Source organism: Silene latifolia, chromosome 6 (assembly GCF_048544455.1).
Source record: "Silene latifolia isolate original U9 population chromosome 6, ASM4854445v1, whole genome shotgun sequence".
Classification (NCBI taxonomy): Eukaryota; Viridiplantae; Streptophyta; class Magnoliopsida; order Caryophyllales; family Caryophyllaceae; genus Silene; species Silene latifolia.
This window is the reverse complement of record NC_133531.1, coordinates 71,426,440-71,447,885: the sequence shown is the minus strand read 5'-3', so window position 1 is coordinate 71,447,885 and position 21,446 is coordinate 71,426,440.

Genomic DNA, 21,446 nt, shown 5'->3' with positions numbered 1-21,446 from the left:
CATAAAGAGCAATATAACCAAAATGCAATAAACACATTCCCACAACTACCAAAACTAGCTCGGATAAGGTAGGCTAAATATAGTATGTAGCTTATGGGACAAAAAGGGCAATTTGGCTATGTGAGGTTTATGGGTAAAATGAGAAAAGGGGACCTCTACCACATGTGTGAACAAACCACAAACCGAATGCATACAGGTATTAAGCAGATTAAATTCATATTTATGCATATTGATGTAACATGTCTTATAAGAAGTAACTACTCACAATCCTAGATAAACTGGTCATGAATGACACCAGTTATAAGGCTCTAAAACTCAGAATATAATGTAGTTTGCCAAAAATCTAAGTCAAGTCTCAAGTTCGGCAAGATATTTAACGAAAACTCGTAGATTATGCATATAAGATTCTACTAATAACATGTCAATTAGCAAGGCTTAGGCATAAACAGATGAAAATGCAATGTCATCATCAAAATACTACCGTTCCGACTCAACCTATATGCTAAAATAAACGTGCATTTCTTTTGAATTTTTTTGAAATTTTTCAATTTTTTTGAATTTTCTATATATATAAGAGAAAATAATAAATAACAAATGCAAGCTGAAGTGCAATAAACGTGAAACAGAAATGCAATAAAACATGTGAATGCAATGCAAAACCCTTCCCCAAACCAAATCACACAATGTCCTCATTGTGCAAAATCTTGTAATGAAATAAAAGGGAAACGGGAATTTGCGATAAATTAACTAAATAAGACATGAAGTTTAAACTCGGAAACTCACAAGACTTTAAGCGCAGCAGAAACCTCCTCAAACCAAATGTGAGCTAGGAGGTTTCGGTAGCCAGATGCTACCATAGGTACCTGAAAAGAAACAAAAATACCGCGCGTAATTCCGAGAAAGCAATTTATCAAACGCAAAATTATGTGCAAAATAAGAAAATGGAAGAAAACAGAAATAAATCGGAAAATAAAGTGGAGAAAAGATTCCCTCAACTCCGCAAATCGACCAAACACAGCAGGGGAGTGGTCGTGAATAGGTACATCAGCGGGAAGCGGTCGATCGACCACACGACGACCACGATCGACCCGGGTGACAGAACAAGCTCCTGGAGTCGCGGCTCGGTCGATCGACCATACGGTCCGATCGATCGACTGAAAACTCGCGCAAGTTTCCGATTTCTTCGATTTAGCTCAATAAATTGAGCTAATGTGGTCTATGAACCTGCAAATACACATAATAACGCGCCCAAAATCTGCGCAAAAACCCAAAGTAATGTGATCTAAAGTCTTTAAAATCCTAAGCAAACTTATTAAAGCGAAGTCTCGCGCACACCAAAACAATAAAAAGTCTAAGAAAAGCAATAAAATGTCTTTTTAGAAAAGTTTTAATCAACTAATAGTTGATCAAAAATGGCCACGGAATGGCCCACTTGCTCGGCTTCTGGCTACAAGAGGTAGCCTCTACAGTGCTAATCTCCTTTGCTGCACTCCTATCAACTCCAATATCTGCATAACTCAAAGGATCGGCATCTCTAACATCTTCCCAATCAATGACCTCGTCTGGCTCGTCAAAATCCAAATCGGACTCCGTCACCTTGACTGGCTCCTCATCAGGCTCCTCATCAGTGCCATAGCTAAGACATCCCTGACCGCCTCTTTGAACGATTGGCTCCTTCACAACTGGAGCAACATGCGGCTCTAACTTCCCCAAACCAGCTCCTACAATAGACAAAACAGAAGACTCTTCCTCCAATTTGCTCTCAATTAGGGGCGGAGGTGTTATAGCAGAAATAGGCATAGGGGCAGGCATATCAAAAAGCACAAAATAAGATTTCTTCTCAGAAATCGTATTACAAGTGACTGGCCACATAGGGTCCTTCTTCTTAGCGGTCTGGGCAAAAACAATGGACTGTTTCCCTACTTTAAAGGTCAATGTCTCTGAGCCAACATCTATAACTGCACCAGCAGTGTGCAGAAATGGTCTACCCAAAATGATAGGATTGTGAGCATCCTCGGGTATATCTAGTACAACGAAGTCAACTGGGAAAAAGAACTTTCCTATTTGCACAGGAATATCCTCTAAGACTCCTATAGGCTGGACCGCAGAACGATAAGCCATCTGTACTGTCATGTTAGTGACTGCAAACCTAGTCAATTTCAATTTCTTAGCAAGACTCAAAGGCATAACACTAATATTGGCCCCTAGGTCACACAAGGCCTTCTCAATAGAAAAGGTGCCAATATTACATGGGACTGAAAAACTACCTGGGTCTTCTAGCTTATGAGGTGCAGTATGAGTCAAATAGGAACATGACTCCTCAGTTAGTGCGACAGATTGCACAGTATCAAGTGACTTCTTTTTAGACAAAAGTTGCTTCATAAATTTCGTGTAAGCAGGCACTTGATTAACTAATTCTAGGAAAGGAACTTGCACATTTAAACTACGAATAACATTTTCAAATTTGTTAAACGATACCTGTTCCTTTGTCGGCACCAATCTCTCTGGGTAAGGGGCTGTAAGAAGTAACTTAGCCCTATCCTCTAGGTCTCTCATACCGGCGTCAGTGGACTTAGGCTGAAAACCCACTACCTTATCCTTGTTGTAGCTCGAACCTTCTTCAGACCGCCTCAGGAATGAACCATTAACCTCCGTAGGGTCATACTTTGGAACCGGAACTGACCCATCAGCATTTGGGTCCTGCCTCGATAATTTCGGAGTCGTCGTACCCCGAAATAAGTAATCCTTCAAGTTATTTGGCATTGGAGGACGAAAAGGTTCACGATCAGCAGTATCTTCAGTCGATCGACCATGTAGGTCAGTCAATCGACTGACTTCCTCAGGACCAGAAGCTGTACTGTTGCGCGGGCTGGTCGATCGACCATGTGTGTCAGTCGATCGACTGACATACCTGCTGATCGTCTTTTTCTTGCTACTGTTCACTCCGGCCTTTTTCTTGCTCAGTTCCGCCTCATCTTTTTCAGTAACATCTTCAACCATAGTGGGCCCATCAAGGGTAGACCGACTCCTCAAAGTGATCGCATTTAGAGTCTCTTTTTGATCCGGCTGCGACGGTAAATGCCCCGGAGCTCGAGTTGCACTTTTGCTTGCCAGTTGGGCAATTTGAGTCTCCAACATTATTGTAGAAGTCTCTCTAGCTAGTGACTCCTTTTGCAGCAAACCCGACAAGTTATGAACCATGTTTTTCAATTCAGAAATATCAGAACCTTGAAATTGCTGCTGTTGAGGCACATAGGGGGGCTTTTGATACTGCTGCTGCTTATGAGGGGGCACATAACTCTGCTACTACTGCTGCAGTGGTGGACCCGGATTAAGGACATTCTGGTTAGTCCACCTCAAATTGGGGTGGACATTAGAGGAATCGGGATAGATACCCGTCTGCCTATAATGTTGCAAGGCAGCACATGTTTCATTCGAACTAGTACAAAACTCCGAAACATGTCCTTCTCCTCCACATCTTTTGCATGTAAAGGGACCGTCTGAAACTGCATTAACATTATATATCCCTCCTTTTTGAGATCCCCCAAAATCTATCTTGTCAAATCTTGCAGTAAGGGCCTTTATTGCAGCAACAGCAGGAGATTCAACCGATCTTCTCTGATTTCCTCTAGAATTCCCATGCTCAGCTTTATGGGTGGCCAGGTCATCAATGATTTTCCACCCCATTGTCTCACCGCTATTTTCTTGAAATCTCCCATTAGCTGCAGCATCTAGGATAGCTCTTTGGTCATCATAAAGACCATTATAGAATTGGTTGCACAGAAACCATTTCTCAAACCCATGGTGCGGAATGGTTCGCACTTTGATCTCTTTGAAACGGACCCATGCCTCATGAAAATCTTCATCGGACCCCGTTTAAAGCTTGTGATCCGAGCTCTAATCGCATTGGTCTTCGATGCGAGAAAATATTTCTTATAAAATGCTAGGGCCAGCGAATTCCAATCGGTAATCCCGTTAGCGCTCGATCCGATCTCGGTCCCATTCCCTTGCAAATCACGAAGCAAGAATATGAATATCGTCTCCTTTACCTGGTCCTGGGTCACACCTGCTGGTGGGGGTATGGAACAACAGTAGTCAATGAATGTCTCCATATGTTTAGCCGCATCTTCATTTGCAGCTCCCCCAAATTGGTTTCTCTCAACCAAGTTAATGTAAGACGGTTTCGGTTCGAATATCCTTTCCGTCCCGGCTGGCAATGCGAATCCCTTATAGAGATTTTTGGCTTTTGGCTCGGAGTGACTGGCTATACTTGCTTCTTCAGCCATATCTGGAGATGTAACGGTCTCAGCTGAGGAAGTAGAAACAGGGGACGAAGGTGGGTCCTCCTCAAATAGCTCGTTCTCGTAGTAACTGGACAGAGTACTCAGCTCTTCCTCTGTCGGCAATACTCTAGATGATCGTCTCAACTCACGCAAAGTTCTTTCGATCTCAGGATCTAATGGTCTCAATTCACCACCCCGTGATCTCACAAGCATAAGAGGAAACTACAAGTAGAATATGAGAAGAGTTTAAGGAACATATGTCCCTTAAACTAAGAAAAAGACTAAAATAAAAACAACTAAAAATTAAACAATTGCCTCCCCGGCAACGGCGCCAAAATTTGATACCGTCGTAGAGTACCAAAGATAAATTTATAATCCAAACTACTACTATAGATAGCGGCAGTCAGGGTCGAACCACAGAGAGGCGATGCAATTAATAGTTATCTAATTTTAGTCTAAAGTAACAGTTTGATACGTGCATTTTATATAGTCTTTTTAGCCTGTTTTATGCACGTATTTCTATGCTTTTATCGTGGTTTTATGCTACGAAATGCCCCGAATATGCTACTTTGGGTTATTTTGTCTTATTTACAGGAATGAGCCATAAAGTAGTGAAATCAAGCCATTTACCGTCCGTTTTGCATGCATTCGGAGGAAGAGGTCATTTGGAGCGGGAATTATAGTTGTCTTGGGATGCGTGAAGCTATTTCGGGAGCTAAAAGGACAAGTCAAAGTCAAACTAACGTGATTAATGAGCTGCTGAAGTTAGTATGCACTCGATCGAGTAATTCTCTAGCTGATCGAGTGGTTTTAGGGTTAATAATCAGTCGATCGACCAGTTCAATAATAGCATTTACTCGATCGAGCTCTATTCTTGGTCGATCGAGCAGCTTTTGGCTGAGTTTGCTCGATCGAGTGGTTTTATTCCACTCGATCGAGTGGATTTGTCTACGGGCTGGGCTTTTTAGGTTTAATTCCGTCATTTAGGTTTAGTAATTCCTATTTTCTTATAAATAGGAAGATTAGGACGTCTATGAAAACTATCTCAGACTCTACTTCGTTCCTCTGACTCTTGTTCGGGGGCTTCTCCTCTCTTATCATTTTCACATACATTGTTACTGTTACTTTGTTCTCAATTTCCGGATTAATTTCAGTAATTCTTTCTTTCCTTTTCCCTCTTTAATTTAATGTTTATGTCTTCTTTATTTCTTGTTCTCTATTTCATTATGTCTAGCTAATTCCCCTTAGTATGTTAAGATTAGGGAAGCCGTGGTAGCGATATGATAGGACCAACTTGATTAGATTAGTCTTGCGAATAGAATTGCATTAGGCAAAATAATTGTTATTAGGTTGAATGAATGCATGCAGGAGACCATTTATCTAGTTAGCCTCGACCTGGATCGAAAGATTGGAAGGGAAGGCTTGCTTAATTACAATAGGTGATACCTAATTAGGGCGAAAGCTAAGTTAGGAGACCCTAGGGCGGTTTAAGGACCGAAAGGTGACGACCATAGCTCTTCTTATCAATAATTTAATTGACTCAGTTGACCCGATAGTTAGCTGCCACGGTAGACCGACTCCTAGCATATTTCCCTCCTCTTACTATTAATTCCCGCATCTTTATTCCTCTCGCCTTAGCCTCTTAGTTTAATCAAAACATTTCAATCCCCCACATTGTGACATTAGACAGATAGAATAGACAAGTAGATAGTAAACCGCCTCCCTGTGGAGATCGACGCTACTTACCGCTGACTTCTGTTAGTTTACTTTGGTATTTTATCTTTGGTACGAAACGACAGTATCAAATTTTGGCGCCGTTGCCGGGGAGGCATCTATTTATTTACTTGTTTCATTTTATCTGTTTTTAGCCTCAGGGGATTTTTCCCTTGAGGCCGTTCTAATCTTTTTCCTTGAGTGCTGTTTTGATAGGCCGTACAGGTACTACCTAGACAGTTCTAGGTGGAAGATCGTCAAAGGGAAGGCTCGAGTACCTTTGACCTGTCACCGATGTTCTATTATATGGAACAGTAGGTGATTTACTGCGGGAGATGTGGTGGTAATGGGCATAATGCAGTTTTTTGTTTGGCAGAGAATGACGAAGTTTACGCTTTCAAGCAGCGCAGTCGAGCTAGTCAAGCAGCTGTAGTTGTGCCGCCACATCCACCCTATCAATGGCCACCGCAACAAGATCTTCCTGATATACAGAAAGATGAAATTGCAGAGCTGAAATCTTTAATGGAGACATTCGTATCTCAAATGCAAGATTATGATCGAGTCAGGCAAGAGAGTGATAGACGTATGGACGCTCAAATCATTGAGCTGGAGTCACAAATAGCTCAGCTAGCAGCTGAGTCGGATAATTGGCAACCATAAGAGATATACCTTGCTGAGAGCGGTTTTTCCCAGAGGAAACCGTGTTGCCCAATGCTAAGGATGACTTTTATGACTCGGACGACGAGTTTCTATCACATTTCACTGCCTTACACGAGGATTTCAGCGCTGTAAAGGAGGAATCACTCGATCGAGTGACTAATATTAGTCGATCGAGTGATTTTCCAGGAGAAAGTGCTCGATCGAGTGATATTTCTACTCGATCGAGTGGAAATCAGGAGGAAATTGCTCGATCGAATGACAATTCTACTCGATCGAGTAGTCTTGCCATTGGGAGCTTTGATTCGTCATGTGGGTTCGTTTTAGACGACGATTTTGATGATGATAATGGTTACGGTGAGTCACCCTTATTCAAAGCCGAGTTGGATGCACTTGAGGCTGAGATTTACGGGATGAAATCCATTGAGGAGGTTGATGAAGAAGCAGCTGAGTCGGTAATTACTCCTAGCACGGAAGAGGTAATAAATTCTTTTATCTATGATTCCGTCATTGAGAGCGACCAACTTGAGGTAGTAAACGATAATTTTACTATTGTTTGTTTTAATAGTATTTTGCCTCATTTGATTCGTGCTATTTCTTTTAAAGCTATACCCTCTCATATGTGGACGCGTAATTTAACGATTTTTCACCATCCTTGTCGTTTTAATCTTGTCAAACTAAAACGGGACCCTAATATATTGACAATTGCTCCCGCGCTCCTTTATTTTGTGGATAAATTTAGGAGCTCGCATAGGAAATTTGTTAGACTTAAACGGTTGTTTAATTTTATTTCCTATTTCTCTATTCCACTATGGTGCTACTTACAGTTTTGTGTAGCACATGCGCAAAATGTACGATCTAATGCTGCGCGCTTTGAGCTGTTTTGATTGTGATTAATTAAAGAGCCTCGAAGAAAAGAAGGTCGAGCTGGGACCTGACTGAAGCTAGCGCTACCCGGGAGGCAACCCGGAGATATTGTTTTGCATTTTAATTCCAGTTTTAGTTGTAATAAATGGTTTTTATACCATAAACTATCTCAGTATGCTTGTTTAGTAGTTTGCGGGCTGTTTTTAATTGCATTTTGCAGGAATACATTGAGAATTACTCGATCGAGTAGTTTTCCTACTCGATCGAGCACTTTTGCTGATGAATCCACTCGATCGAGTGAAAGTTTTACTCGATCGACCACCTGCAAAAAGAAAACCACTCGATCGACCTAAATTCCTTTCGATCGAGTAGTTTTGGATGCCCATTTTACTCGATCAGCCACTGTACGACTGCTATCGAGTGTTATTGACTTGTATTAGCTTCTTGAGACTGTTTTCCGGGCCTTTAGCAACCTCCCATGTTCATGGTCGGTTTGGGGAGGTCCCTTTAGTCGCGCTATCTTGTGAGTTTTTCCGCATTTACCCTCTTTTTCCTTTAGTTTGCATTTCCTTTCCATGTTTTGGTACAATGGGGGCATTGTACAGTTTGGTTTGGGGAGGTTATGCATCCATATCTACCTCTGCATATTGTTTTTTATTGCATTTCAGTTATCACGTTTAATTTTCTGTTTGCATTGTTTTTTATTTCATAAAAGTTTAAAAATCCATAAAAATTGAAAAATTGATAAAATTCAAAAATTTGCACGTTTATTTTAGCATATAGGTTGAGTCGGAACGGTGGATTTCAGTGATGATAGTGCACTATAATTTGTCTTTCTGCTTAAGCCTTGCAATAAACTTTTATCTTTTAGCTTTGTCTTTTTGCATATCTACGAGTTAATGTTGAATTTAGCTGAACGAATAGACTTGACCTGAAATTTTGGCAACCTACTTATATATTCTAAGATATCAGAGCCTTATAAACTGGTGTCATTTGTGACCGGTTTCATGTAGGTTTGTGAGTAGGTACTCCTTGCATAACATGTATCATCAATTTGCACGTATATGAAATTCAATTGCTTTTTGCCGTCATACATTCGGGTTAGTGGTTGGTGTCACATGCAGGGAGGTGCTTACAATTCCCTTTCTTTCATTTTTACCCATTTAACTCCACATTAGCCAAATTTGCCTGTTGACCCTTAGCTACATCCCAAATTTAACCTGCCTTGTCAAGCTAGTTTAGTGTATGTTTTGCGGTACATATTTTATTGTGCCAAGTTTGGTTCGTATTTTGATGATTCGGAGTTGGTAATCTATGAAGAAAGGGAGGATGATGAAAAAAGACGTGAAAAAGAAAAAAAGACATGAAAAATGAAAAAAAAAAACGTGAAGAAATGAAAAGAAGAAACCGAAAAAAAAAAGAATGAAAAATAGAAAGAAAAAGAAAAAAAGATGTTGGTTGGTTGACGGTTTCTGCTCCTATGTTCTATCTTATATCATTTGAGGAGTTTTAGCAGTTTGGTTTGGTGAGTTTTATGCTAAATGAAGGGCATTGTGCTTAATTCATAATTGAGTAGGAAATGGATATATTTCATATGGTTTTGTTTAGGTACTAGCTTGGCCGCCTATACCTCCACATTCCCATAAATGTTTTGCCTTTTCTTACCCATTGCCTCACTTTACCCTATTTTTGTAAGCCCTCGGCTGTGACGGACCTTGTTTGGTTGGAATGTATGTACGGTAGGTAGAATTGTCTATCATATTAGTTGCATGCATGTTTATGTGGGTCGTAGTCTAGGTGAGCGACTATTTTTTCTTTCTCTCTTACATATATATGCTTACCCTTTGCTTCATGAGAGAAGAGTGACCCGTGAGAGTCCATTATTAAAGGTCTTGCAAGGTCGACGGTTCAGCTTTGTTTATAAACATCTTACAACTCGTTTGCATTTGACTGTCTTGCTATAAGTGCTAGTTTGCTTGCATTAAATTGGCTTAAGTGGGCATTTGTAGCTAGCTCTGAGTTATATTTTTCCGTTCTATTAGTTTGCATTTAGTTTACTCGAGGACGAGTAAAGGTTTGGTTTGGGGAGATTTGATACGTGCATTTAATATAGTCTTTTTAGCCTGTTTTATGCACGTATTTCTATGCTTTTATCGTGGTTTTATGCTACGAAATGCCCCGAATATGCTACTTTGGGTTATTTTGTCTTATTTACAGGAATGAGCCATAAAGTAGTGAAATCAAGCCATTTACCGTCCGTTTTGCATGCATTTGGAGGAAGAGGTAATTTGGAGCGGGAATTATAGTTGTCTTGGGATGCGTGAAGCTATTTCGGGAGCTAAAAGGACAAGTCAAAGTCAAACTAACGTGATTAATGAGCTTCTGAAGTTAGTATGCACTCGATCGAGTAATTCTCTAGCTGATCGAGTGGTTTTAGGGTTAATAATCAGTCGATCGACCAGTTCAATAATAGCATTTACTCGATCGAGCTCTATTCATGGTCGATCGAGCAGCTTTTGGCTGAGTTTGCTCGATCGAGTGGTTTTATTCCACTCGATCGAATGGATTTGTCTACGGGCTGGGCTTTTTAGGTTTAATTCCGTCATTTAGGTTTAGTAATTCCTATTTTCTTATAAATAGGAAGATTAGGACGTCTATGAAAACTCTCTCAGACTCTACTTCGTTCCTCTGACTCTTGTTCGGGGGCTTCTCCTCTCTTATCATTTTCACATACATTGTTACTGTTACTTTGTTCTCAATTTCCGGATTAATTTCACTAATTCTTTCTTTCCTTTTCCCTCTTTAATTTAATGTTTATTTCTTCTTTATTTCTTGTTCTCTATTTCATTATGTCTAGCTAATTCCCCTTAGTATGTTAGGATTAGGGAAGCCGTGGTAGCGATATGATAGGACCAACTTGATTAGATTAGTCTTGCGAATAGAATTGCATTAGGCAAAATAATTGTTATTAGGTTGAATGAATGCATGCAGGAGACCATTTATCTAGTTAACCCCGACCTGGATCGAAAGATTGGAAGGGAAGGCTTGCTTAATTAAAATAGGTGATACCTAATTAGGGCAAAAGCTAAGTTAGGAGACCCTAGGGCGGTTTAAGGACCGAAAGGTGACGACCATAGCTCTTCTTATCAATAGTTTAATTGACTCAGTTGACCCGATAGTTAGCTGCCACGGTAGACCGACTCCTAGCATATTTCCCTCCTCTTACTGTTAATTCCTCGCATCTTTATTCCTCTCGCCTTAGCCTCTTAGTTTAATCAAAACATATCAATCCCCCAAATTGTGACATTAGACAGATAGAATAGACAAGTAGATAGTAAACCGCCTCCCTGTGGAGATCGACCCTACTTACCGCTGACTTCTGTTAGTTGTACTTAGGTATTTTATTTTTGGTACGAAACGACAGTATCACAGTTGTTTGGGGGTATTGATTTGAATGATCTATTAACTAATGGGCAATAAACTAAAGAAATGGATGAAATGAAATATTAAAAGGATGCTAAGATGGTCGGTTCACTGTAGTTTCGACGGCGGTAACTCTAAGTAAACTGATTTAAGCATGTTAGACGGGAAAATAAAGAGTCCTTTCGGTCCAATTTAACAGGTAGCAACCTTCCGGCCTAAGCTACGGGTCCCTAAGTCTCACTAATACTAATTTTCGTTCTTGATTAATGATACAAAAAACCTAAATTAACTTATCTCTCGATCTCATTAATTTAGTCGTCTTAATTAGGTAGTCTATCTCCCTTCCCTATCTTTCGATCTCTCGGGTCGGTCAATTCCTAAGCATTCAACTAGTCGCGTGCACTTGATTCGTCAAATATGGCAATTAAATTAATTAAGTCGAAGCTAATCTAACACGTGGCAGTCGATCGACCATGCAAAGCAGTCGATAGACCTACGGACCCAGTCGATCGACCAACGAAGTCAGTCGATCGACCAGAGCCCGCTGGCAGGTCACCTATTGTCGAAGCCGTCTAATCTACAGATCCCCTACATCTTAGCACGTAGGATTTAGCTACTCATGATGGTGATAATAACAGCAATAAAATTAACAATCAAAGCAATCGAATTCATAATTGAATTAACTAAATAAATAACTAACATGGAACGATAATTTGGCTTTGGGAAATCTAAACTAGCAATTCTAAACTATGAATGAATGAAAGCAACGAGACTGAATAATGGAACAGAGAAATACCATAAAGAATTGAAGAGAAAAGATCAAACCCAATGCAAAAGAAAACTTTATTGATGAAAATTAATCGAAAAATAATGAAATAATCAAAATTCAACCCTTTGCTCTTGAACCCTAATTAATTCCGTCCCTAAAATTCGATCCTCCTCTTTTTAAAACATCAGGTTACGTTATATAGATAGTCTTACGTAACTTATTCCTAAAACCTAATTACATTGGGCTTTCTAATTCTCGTCCTTTAATTCACGCCAAAATCACGGTTTGGTCGATCGACCATACAACTCAGTCGATCGACCAACCCTCACTGAACAATAACTCCTGTAATCGTACTCTGGTCTATCGACCAAGGGCACCGGTCTATCGACCACTTCAACAGGTACTTGGCTCCAAAAGTTTCGTGAATTCGTCTTTCGGGCCTCGATATGCGCACCAAGTTTGCTTCCCGAGTCAAATCTTCATGTCAAATAATATGCCTAGTACTCAGGGATGGATTCGGCTTGATTTCCGCTGGATTCTTCACATTTCTGCAATATTATACAAAAACACGAAAGTAGACGGAAATAGGGAAAATAGTAGCATAAACTACATAATTGAGCTCTGAAATGCGTGTAAAATGGGGTGTAAAACATCATATAAATGACACGCATCAAACTTCCCCAAACCAAACCCTTGCTTGTCCCCAAGCAAGAACTAGACTCGATTCTAGGACCTAATGGAACGAGTTCAATCTCAGAGCGAAATGCACTTGTAAAGCCTAAACCAATTTAATGCAACAACTAACAATCAATTAGCAATATGAATCATGCAAACGAGTTATGTAGTCGTTAAAAACTGCTGAACCGTCAACTATAGAGACTTATCATTATGGACTCTCACGGGTCGCTCATATCACACATTGAATACAGGTGAATATATAAGAACATGCATGCAACCTAATACGAAAATAATCTCTACAACCGTACATATGCATTCCAACCAAACAAATGACCATGACACATGCCGAGGTAAATATGGATATGTGAGGTAATGGGCAAGAAGGGGCTAAGATAAATTTGGATATGAGGAGTTAAAGCCAAGCTTGTAACTTACTAAACACCAAATTATAACAACATTCAACTTTCTTACTCAAGATTCAACAATAAATCCGGTGCTAATGATTAGCACTAATCTCACAATCTCCAATAATAACTGTGATTCCCCAAATGATAATAATAAAGCATGGGAATAAAATCACCATCTACTCAAAACTTCGACCGTGTGATTTTTTCGAATTTTTCTTTTCTTTTTCTCATTTCTTTTTTTTTTCAATCCTGCAGTGCACGGTCGAACTTGCTTTTCATTTTTTTTTTCTCTTTTTTTCTCAATTCTATTTTTTCTTTCCTCCTTTCCAACATTCCACCAACCTTCTCATAAAGAGCAATATAACCAAAATGCAATAAACACATTCCCACAACTACCAAAACTAGCTCGGATAAGGTAGGCTAAATATAGTATGTAGCTTATGGGACAAAAAGGGCAATTTGGCTATGTGAGGTTTATGGGTAAAATGAGAAAAGGGGACCTCTACCACATGTGTCAACAAACCACAAACCGAATGCATACAGGTATTAAGCAGATTAAATTCAGATTTATGCATATTGATGTAACATGTCTTATAAGAAGTAACTACTCACAATCCTAGATAAACTGGTCATGAATGACACCAGTTATAAGGCTCTAAAACTCAGAATATAATGTAGTTTGCCAAAAATCTAAGTCAAGTCTCAAGTTCGGCAAGATATTTAACGAAAACTCGTAGATTATGCATATAAGATTCTACTAATAACATGTCAATTAGCAAGGCTTAGGCATAAACAGATGAAAATGCAATGTCATCATCAAAATACTACCGTTCCGACTCAACCTATATGCTAAAATAAACGTGCATTTCTTTTGAATTTTTTTGAATTTTTTCAATTTTTTTGAATTTTCTATATATATATAAGAGAAAATAATAAATAACAAATGCAAGCTGAAGTGCAATAAACGTGAAACAGAAATGCAATAAAACATGTGAATGCAATGCAAAACCCTTCCCCAAACCAAATCACACAATGTCCTCATTGTGCAAAATCATGTAATGAAATAAAAGGGAAACGGGAATTTGCGATAAATTAACTAAATAAGACATGAAGTTTAAACTCGGAAACTCACAAGACTTTAAGCGCAGCAGGAAACCTCCTCAAACCAGCGTGAGCTAGGAGGTTTCGGTAGCCAGCAGTGCTACCATAGGTACCTGAAAAGAAACAAAAATACCGCGCGTAATTCCGAGAAAGCAATTTATCAAACGCAAAATTATGTGCAAAATAAGAAAATGGAAGAAAACAGAAATAAATCGGAAAATAAAGTGGAGAAAAGATTCCCTCAACTCCGCAAATCGACCAAACACAGCAGGGGAGTGGTCGTGAATAGGTACAGCAGCGGGAAGCGGTCGATCGACCACAGCAGCCAGTCGATCGACCAGGGTGACAGGAACAGAAGCTCCTGGAGTCGCGGCTCAGTCGATCGACCATACAGTCCAGTCGATCGACTAGAAAACCTGCTGCAAGTTTCCGATTTCTTCGATTTAGCTCAATAAATTGAGCTAATGTGGTCTATGAACCTGCAAATACACATAATAACGCGCCCAAAAACTGCACAAAAACCCAAAGTAACAGTCTAAAGTCTTTAAAATCCTAAGCAAACTTATTAAAGCGAAGTCTCGCGCACACCAAAACAATAAAAAGTCTAACAAAAGCAATAAAATGTCTTTTTAGAAAAGTTTTAATCAACTAATAGTTGATCAAAAATGGCCACGGAATGGTCCACTTGCTCGGCTTCTGGCTACAAGAGGTAGCCTCTACAGTGCTAATCTCCTTTGCTGCACTCCTATCAACTCCAATATCCGCAGAACTCAACGGATCGGCATATCTAACATCTTCCCAATCAATGACCTCGTCTGGCTCGTCAAAATCCAAATCGGACTCCGTCACCTTGACTGGCTCCTCATCAGGCTCCTCATCAGTGCCATAGCTAAGACATCCTAGACCGCCTCTTTGAACGATTGGCTCCTTCACAACTGGAGCAACATGCGGCTCTAACTTCCCCAAACCAGCTCCTGCAACAGACAAAACAGAAGACTCTTCCTCCAATTTGCTCTCAATTAGGGGCGGAGGTGTTATAGCAGAAATAGGCATAGGGGCAGGCATATAAAAAAGCACAAAATAAGATTTCTTCTCAGAAATCGTATTACAAGTGACTGGCCACATAGGGTCCTTCTTCTTAGCGGTCTGGGCAAAAACAATGGACTGTTTCCCTACTTTAAAGGTCAATGTCCCTGAGCCAACATCTATAACTGCACCAGCAGTGTACAGAAATGGTCTACCCAAAATGATAGGAATGTGAGCATCCTCGGGTATATCTAGTACAACGAAGTCAACTGGGAAAAAGAACTTTCCTATTTGCACAGGAATATCCTCTAAGACTCCTATAGGCTAGACCGCAGAACGATCAGCCATCTGTACTGTCATGTTAGTGACTGCAAACCTAGTCAATTTCAATTTCTTAGCAAGACTCAAAGGCATAACACTAATACTGGCCCCTGGGTCACACAAGGCCTTCTTAATAGAAAAGGTGCCAATATTACATGGGACTGAAAAACTACCTGGGTCTTCTAGCTTATGAGGTGTAGTATGAGTCAAATAGGAACATGACTCCTCAGTTAGTGCGACAGATTGCACAGTATCAAGTGACTTCTTTTTAGACAAAAGTTGCTTCATAAATTTCGTGTAAGCAGGCACTTGATTAACTAATTTTAGGAAAGGAACTTGCACATTTAAACTACAAATAACATTTTTAAATTTGTTAAACGATACCTGTTCCTTTGTCGGCACCAATCTCTCTGGGTAAGGAGCTGTAAGAAGTAACTTAGTCCTATCCTCTAGGTCTCTCATACCGGCGTCAGTGGACTTAGGCGGAAAACCCACTACCTTGTCCTTGTTGTAGCTCGAACCTTCTTCAGACCGCCTCAGGAATGAACCATTAACCGTCGTAGGGTCATACTTTGGAACCGGAACTGACCCATCAGCATTTGGGTCCTGCCTCGATAATTTCAGAGTCGTCGTACCCCGAAATAAGTAATCCCTCAAGTTATCTGGCATTGGAGGACGAAAAGGTTCACGATCAGCAGTATCTTCAGTCGATCGACCATGTAGGTCAGTCAATCGACTGACTTCCTCAGGACCATAAGCTGTACTGTTGCGCGGGCTGGTCGATCGACCATGTGTGTCAGTCGATCGACTGACATACCTGCTGATCGTCTTTTCTTGCTACTGTTCACTCCGGCCTTTTTCTTGCTCAGTTCCGCCTCATCTTTTTCTGTAACATCTTCAACCATAGTGGGCCCATCAAGGGTAGACCCACTCCTCAAAGTGATCACATTTAGAGTCTCTTTTTTTATCCGGCTGCGACGGTAAATGCCCCGGAGCTCGAGTTGCACTTTTGCTTGCCAGTTGGGCAATTTGACTCTCCAACATTTTTGTAGAAGTCTCTCTAGCTAGAGACTCCTTTTGTAGCAAACCCGACAAGTTCTGAACCATGTTTTTCAATTCCGAAATATCAGAACCTTGAAATTGCTGCTGCTGAGGCACATAGGGGGCTTTTGATACTGCTGCTGCTTATAAGGGGGCACATAACTATGCTGCTGCTGCTGTAGTGGTGGACCCGGATTAAGGACATTCTGGTTAGTCCACCTCAAATTGGGGTGGACATTAGAGGAATCGGGATAGGTACCCGTCTGCCTATAATGTTGAAAGGCAGCACATGTTTCATTCGAACTAGTACAAAACTCCGAAACATGTCCTTGTCCTCCACATCTTTTGCATGTAAAGGGACCGTCTGAAACTGCATTAACTTTATATATCCATCCTTTTTGAGATCCCCCAAAATCTATCTTGTCAAATCTCGCAGTAAGGGCCTCTATTGCAGCTACAGCAGGAGATTCAGCCGATCTTCTCTGATTTCCTCTAGAATTCCCATGCTCAGCTTTATGGGTGGCCAGGTCATCAATGATTTTCCACCCCTTTGTCTCACTACTGTTTTCTTGAAATCTCTCATTAGCTGCAGCATCTAGGATAGCTCTTTGATCATCATAAAGATCATTATAGAATTGGTTGCACATAAACCATTTCTCAAACCCATGGTGCGGAATGGTTCGCACCAGTTTCTTGAAACGGACCCATGCCTCATGAAAATCTTCATCAGGACCCTGTTTAAAGCTTGTGATCTGAGCACTAATCGCATTGGTCTTCGATGTAGAGAAATATTTCTTATAAAATGCTAGGGCCAGCGAATTCCAATCAGTAATCCCGTTAGCAGCTCGATCCAGATCTCGGTACCATTCCCTTGCAGCATCACGAAGCGAGAGTATGAACATCGTCTCCTTTACCTGGTCCTGGGTCACACCTGCTGGTGGGGGTATGGAACAACAGTAGTCAATGAATGTCTCCATATGTTTAGCCGCATCTTCATTTGTAGCTCCCCCAAATTGGTTTCTCTCAACCAAGTTAATGTAAGACGGTTTCGGTTCGAATTTCCTTTCCGTCCCGGCTGGCAATGCGAATCCCTTATAGAGATTTTCGGCTTTTGGCTCGGAGTGACTGGCTAAACTTGCTTCTTCAGCCATATCTGGAGATCTAACGGTCTCACCAAGAAGTAGAAACAGGGGACGAAGGTGGGTCCTCCTCAAATAGCTCGTTCTCGTAGTAACTGGACAGAGTACTCAGCTCTTCCTCTGTCGGCAATACTCTAGATGATCGTCTCAACTCACGCAAAGTTCTTTCGATCTCAGGATCTAATGGTCTCAATTCACCACCCTGTGATCTGCGCATAAGAGGAAACTACAAGTAGAATATGAGAAGAGTTTAAGGAACAGATGTCCCTTAAACTAAGAAAAAGACTAAAATAAAAACAACTAAAAATTAAACCTTAGCCTCCCCGGCAACGGCGCCAAAATTTGATACCGTCGTAGAGTACCAAAGATAAATTTATAATCCAAACTACTACTATAGATAGCGTCAGTCAGGGTCGAACCACAGAGAGGCGATGCAATTAATAGTTATCTAATTTTAGTCTAAAGTAACAGTTGTTTGGGGGTATTGATTTGAATGATCTATTAACTAATGGGCAATAAACTAAAGAAATGGATGAAATGAAATATTAAAAGGATGCTAAGATGGTCGGTTCACTGTAGTTTCGATGGCGGTAACTCTAAGTAAACTAATTTAAGCATGTTAGACGGGAAAATAAAGAGTCCTTTCGGTCCAATTTAACAGGTAGCAACCTTCCGGCCTAAGCTACGGGTCCATAAGTCTCACTAATACTAACTTTCGTTCTTGATTAATGATACAAAAAAACCTAAATTAACTTATCTCTCGATCTCATTAATTTAGTCGTCTTAATTAGGTAGTCTATCTCCCTTCCCTATCTTTCGATCTCTCGGGTCGGTCAATTCCTAAGCATTCAACTCGTCGCGTGCACTCGATTCGTCAAATATGGCAATTAAATTAATTAAGTCGAAGCTAATCTAACACGTGGCAGTCGATCGACCATGCAAAGCAGTCGATAGACCTACGGACCCAGTCGATCGACCAACGAAGTCAGTCGATCGACCAGAGCCCGCTGGCAGGTCAACTATTGTCGAAGCCGTCTAATCTACAGATCCCCTACATCTTAGCACGTAGGATTTAGCTACTCATGATGGTGATAATAACAGCAATAAAATTAAAAATCAAAGCAATCGAATTCATAATTTAATTAACTAAATAAATAACTAACATGGAACGATAATTTTTCTTTGGGAAATCTAAACTAGCAATTCTAAACTATGAATGAATGAAAACAACGAGACTGAATAATGGAACAGAGAAATACCGTAAAGAATTGAAGAGAAAAGATCAAACCCAATGCAAAAGAAAACTTTATTGATGAAAATTAATCGAAAAATAATGAAATAATCAAAATTCAACCCTTTGCTCTTGAACCCTAATTAATTCCGTCCCTAAAATTTGATCCTCCTCTTCTGAAAACATCAGGTTACGTTATATAGATAGTCTTACGTAACTTATTCCTAAAACCTAATTACATTTGGCTTTCTAATTCTCGGCCTTTTAATTCACGCCAAAATCACGGTTTGGTCGATCGACCATACAGCTCAGTCGATCGACCAACCCTCACTGAACAATAGCTCCTGTAATCGTACTCTGGTCTATCGACCAAGGGCACCGGTCTATCGACCACTTCAACTGGTACTTGGCTCCAAAAGCTTCGTGAATTCGTCTTTCGGGCCTCGATAGGCGCACCAAGTTTGCTTCCCGAGTCAAATCTTCATGTCAAATAATATGCCTAGTACTCAGGGATGGATTCGGCTTGATTTCCGCTGGATTCTTCACATTTCTGCAATATTATACAAAAACACAAAAGTAGACGGAAATAGAGAAAATAGTAGCATAAACTACATAATTGAGCTCTGAAATGCGTGTAACATGGGGTGTAAAACATCATATAAATGACACGCATCACCCTTCTTCGTCGGTAGGTATATAGGACCTTACTCTCCATATGACCTCTTCTACGTTGGGTAAGTAGTTTGTGTTAACTTATTTTACCTCAACATTATAATCCGTAGAGTTTCTCGAGATTATGATGGACTATAGATAGAATTTACAGAAATTTATCAACCAAGAATTCTAAAAGTAGAATTAGCCAAGAGGTTGGCTTATCAATTTACAGATAATTGAGTCTTGGGATCATTTATATAATTCTTGAGGGAGGTCAATTGTATAAATGCTTGAGTCTTCGCATTATAAACGTTTTGCATTAGACTTAAATCATAACGATGAGTATGCTTATTATGTTTTTCTTCTTCTTTTCGCAGTGTAGAATTCGTTTTATATTGATAATACACTTACAACAAATGGTGGAAATAATGATATCCCTATGCCAAGTGCCACACTTGCACGCGAGTCCTAGCTCAAAACTTTCATGGACCACATGAATCAGTCCACACGACTGAAGAATGACGGGTCCAACTTTGCCGACTGGGAGGCATCATTACGGAATGCTGCCATTGCTGACGGTAAGCTCAAGTACTTGACTGAGCCAATACCGCCAAACCCAGGCCCCAATGCAAGAGCTAACGAGTCACTTACTTATAGTGACTTCGTCATGGAAGCGGGCGCGATAAAGAACGTACTCATTTTTGAAATGGAAACCAATTTGCAAAGACGTTTCATTGCCCAAGGTGCAAACAAGATTTTCACCACGCTCACTAATGAGTTCTCAAAAGCACCGAGAATCGTTACTTATGAGCATACCTGTCGCTTCTTTGAGGCGAAACTCCAGAAGAGCCAACCGGTTAGCCCACACATTCTTGAAATGATTGAGAATGTCGAGAAACTGGAGGCACTTGATTGCAAAATCGGTGAGAGCATAGTCATTGACCGTATGCTTCATTCACTTCATGATGGTTTTGCCCTTTTCAGGGCAAATTACTACATGAATGACATGAAGAAAAGTCCTCATGAGCTACACTCACTTCCCGTACAGACCGAGAAGGATATGAAATTGAGTGGGAGCATGAAGCAAGATGTTCTCATGATTTCCAACAAGAATAAGGGTAAGGGCAAATCTCACGGCGACCTAACTGTAGGAAAGCCAAAGTTTAAGAAGTCAGGAAATGGTAAGAGTGGGCCTGGTGAGACTAGTGGCTCACAAGGCAAGGAAAAGGGCAAGGGCGGTAACATTGAGTGCCACCATTGTCACAAGACTGGGCATTGGAGGAGGAACTGTCCCGTGTACCGTGAGGACATAAAAGCAGGCCGCGTCACTCCTGTTGGTATGTCCTCTTATATTCATATGATTGAGATTAACCATGCAAGTTTTGGAACTTGGGTACTTGATACGGGTTGTGGTTCTCATCTGTGTAATCATTTGCAGGGCCTAAAAAACATCACACCCCTCGCAAAGGGTGATGTGGACCTACGAGTCGGGAATGGAGCAAGAGTTGCTGCAGTCTCAATGGGAACATACGTAATCCAGCTCCCGAGTGGTTTTGAGTTATATTTATATAATCACATTACTATGTACCCAGTTTATCTAAGAATATTATTTCTGTTTCCGTACTTGATAAAGACGGTTTTTCATTTTAAATAAAGGACAATAGCTGTATTTTCTCTTTTAATGAAATGGTTTATGGCAAAGCAGTTTCCATGAATGGAATTTATATCTTAGATCAAACCACAGATATATTACATGTGAATAATAAGAAATTAAAGGTTGGTGACAAAGATCAAACTTATCTATGGCATTGTCGAATGGGACACATAAATGAAAAACGTGTAAAGAACTCATTGAGAATGGGACTATCTCCACATTTGATTTCTCATCATTTGGCACGTGTGAATCATGTCTTATCGGCAAAATGACTCGAATTTCCTTCAAAGGTATTGGAATGCGTGCTAATGACCTATTAGGACTCATACATACTAATGTATGTGGACCTATGTCAATCACCGCAAGAGACGGCTATAGATATTTTATCACTTTCACGGATAATTTGAGTAGATACGGATATATCTACTTAATGAAGCATAAATGTGAGTCTTTTGAAAAATTCAAGGAATACCAGAATAAGG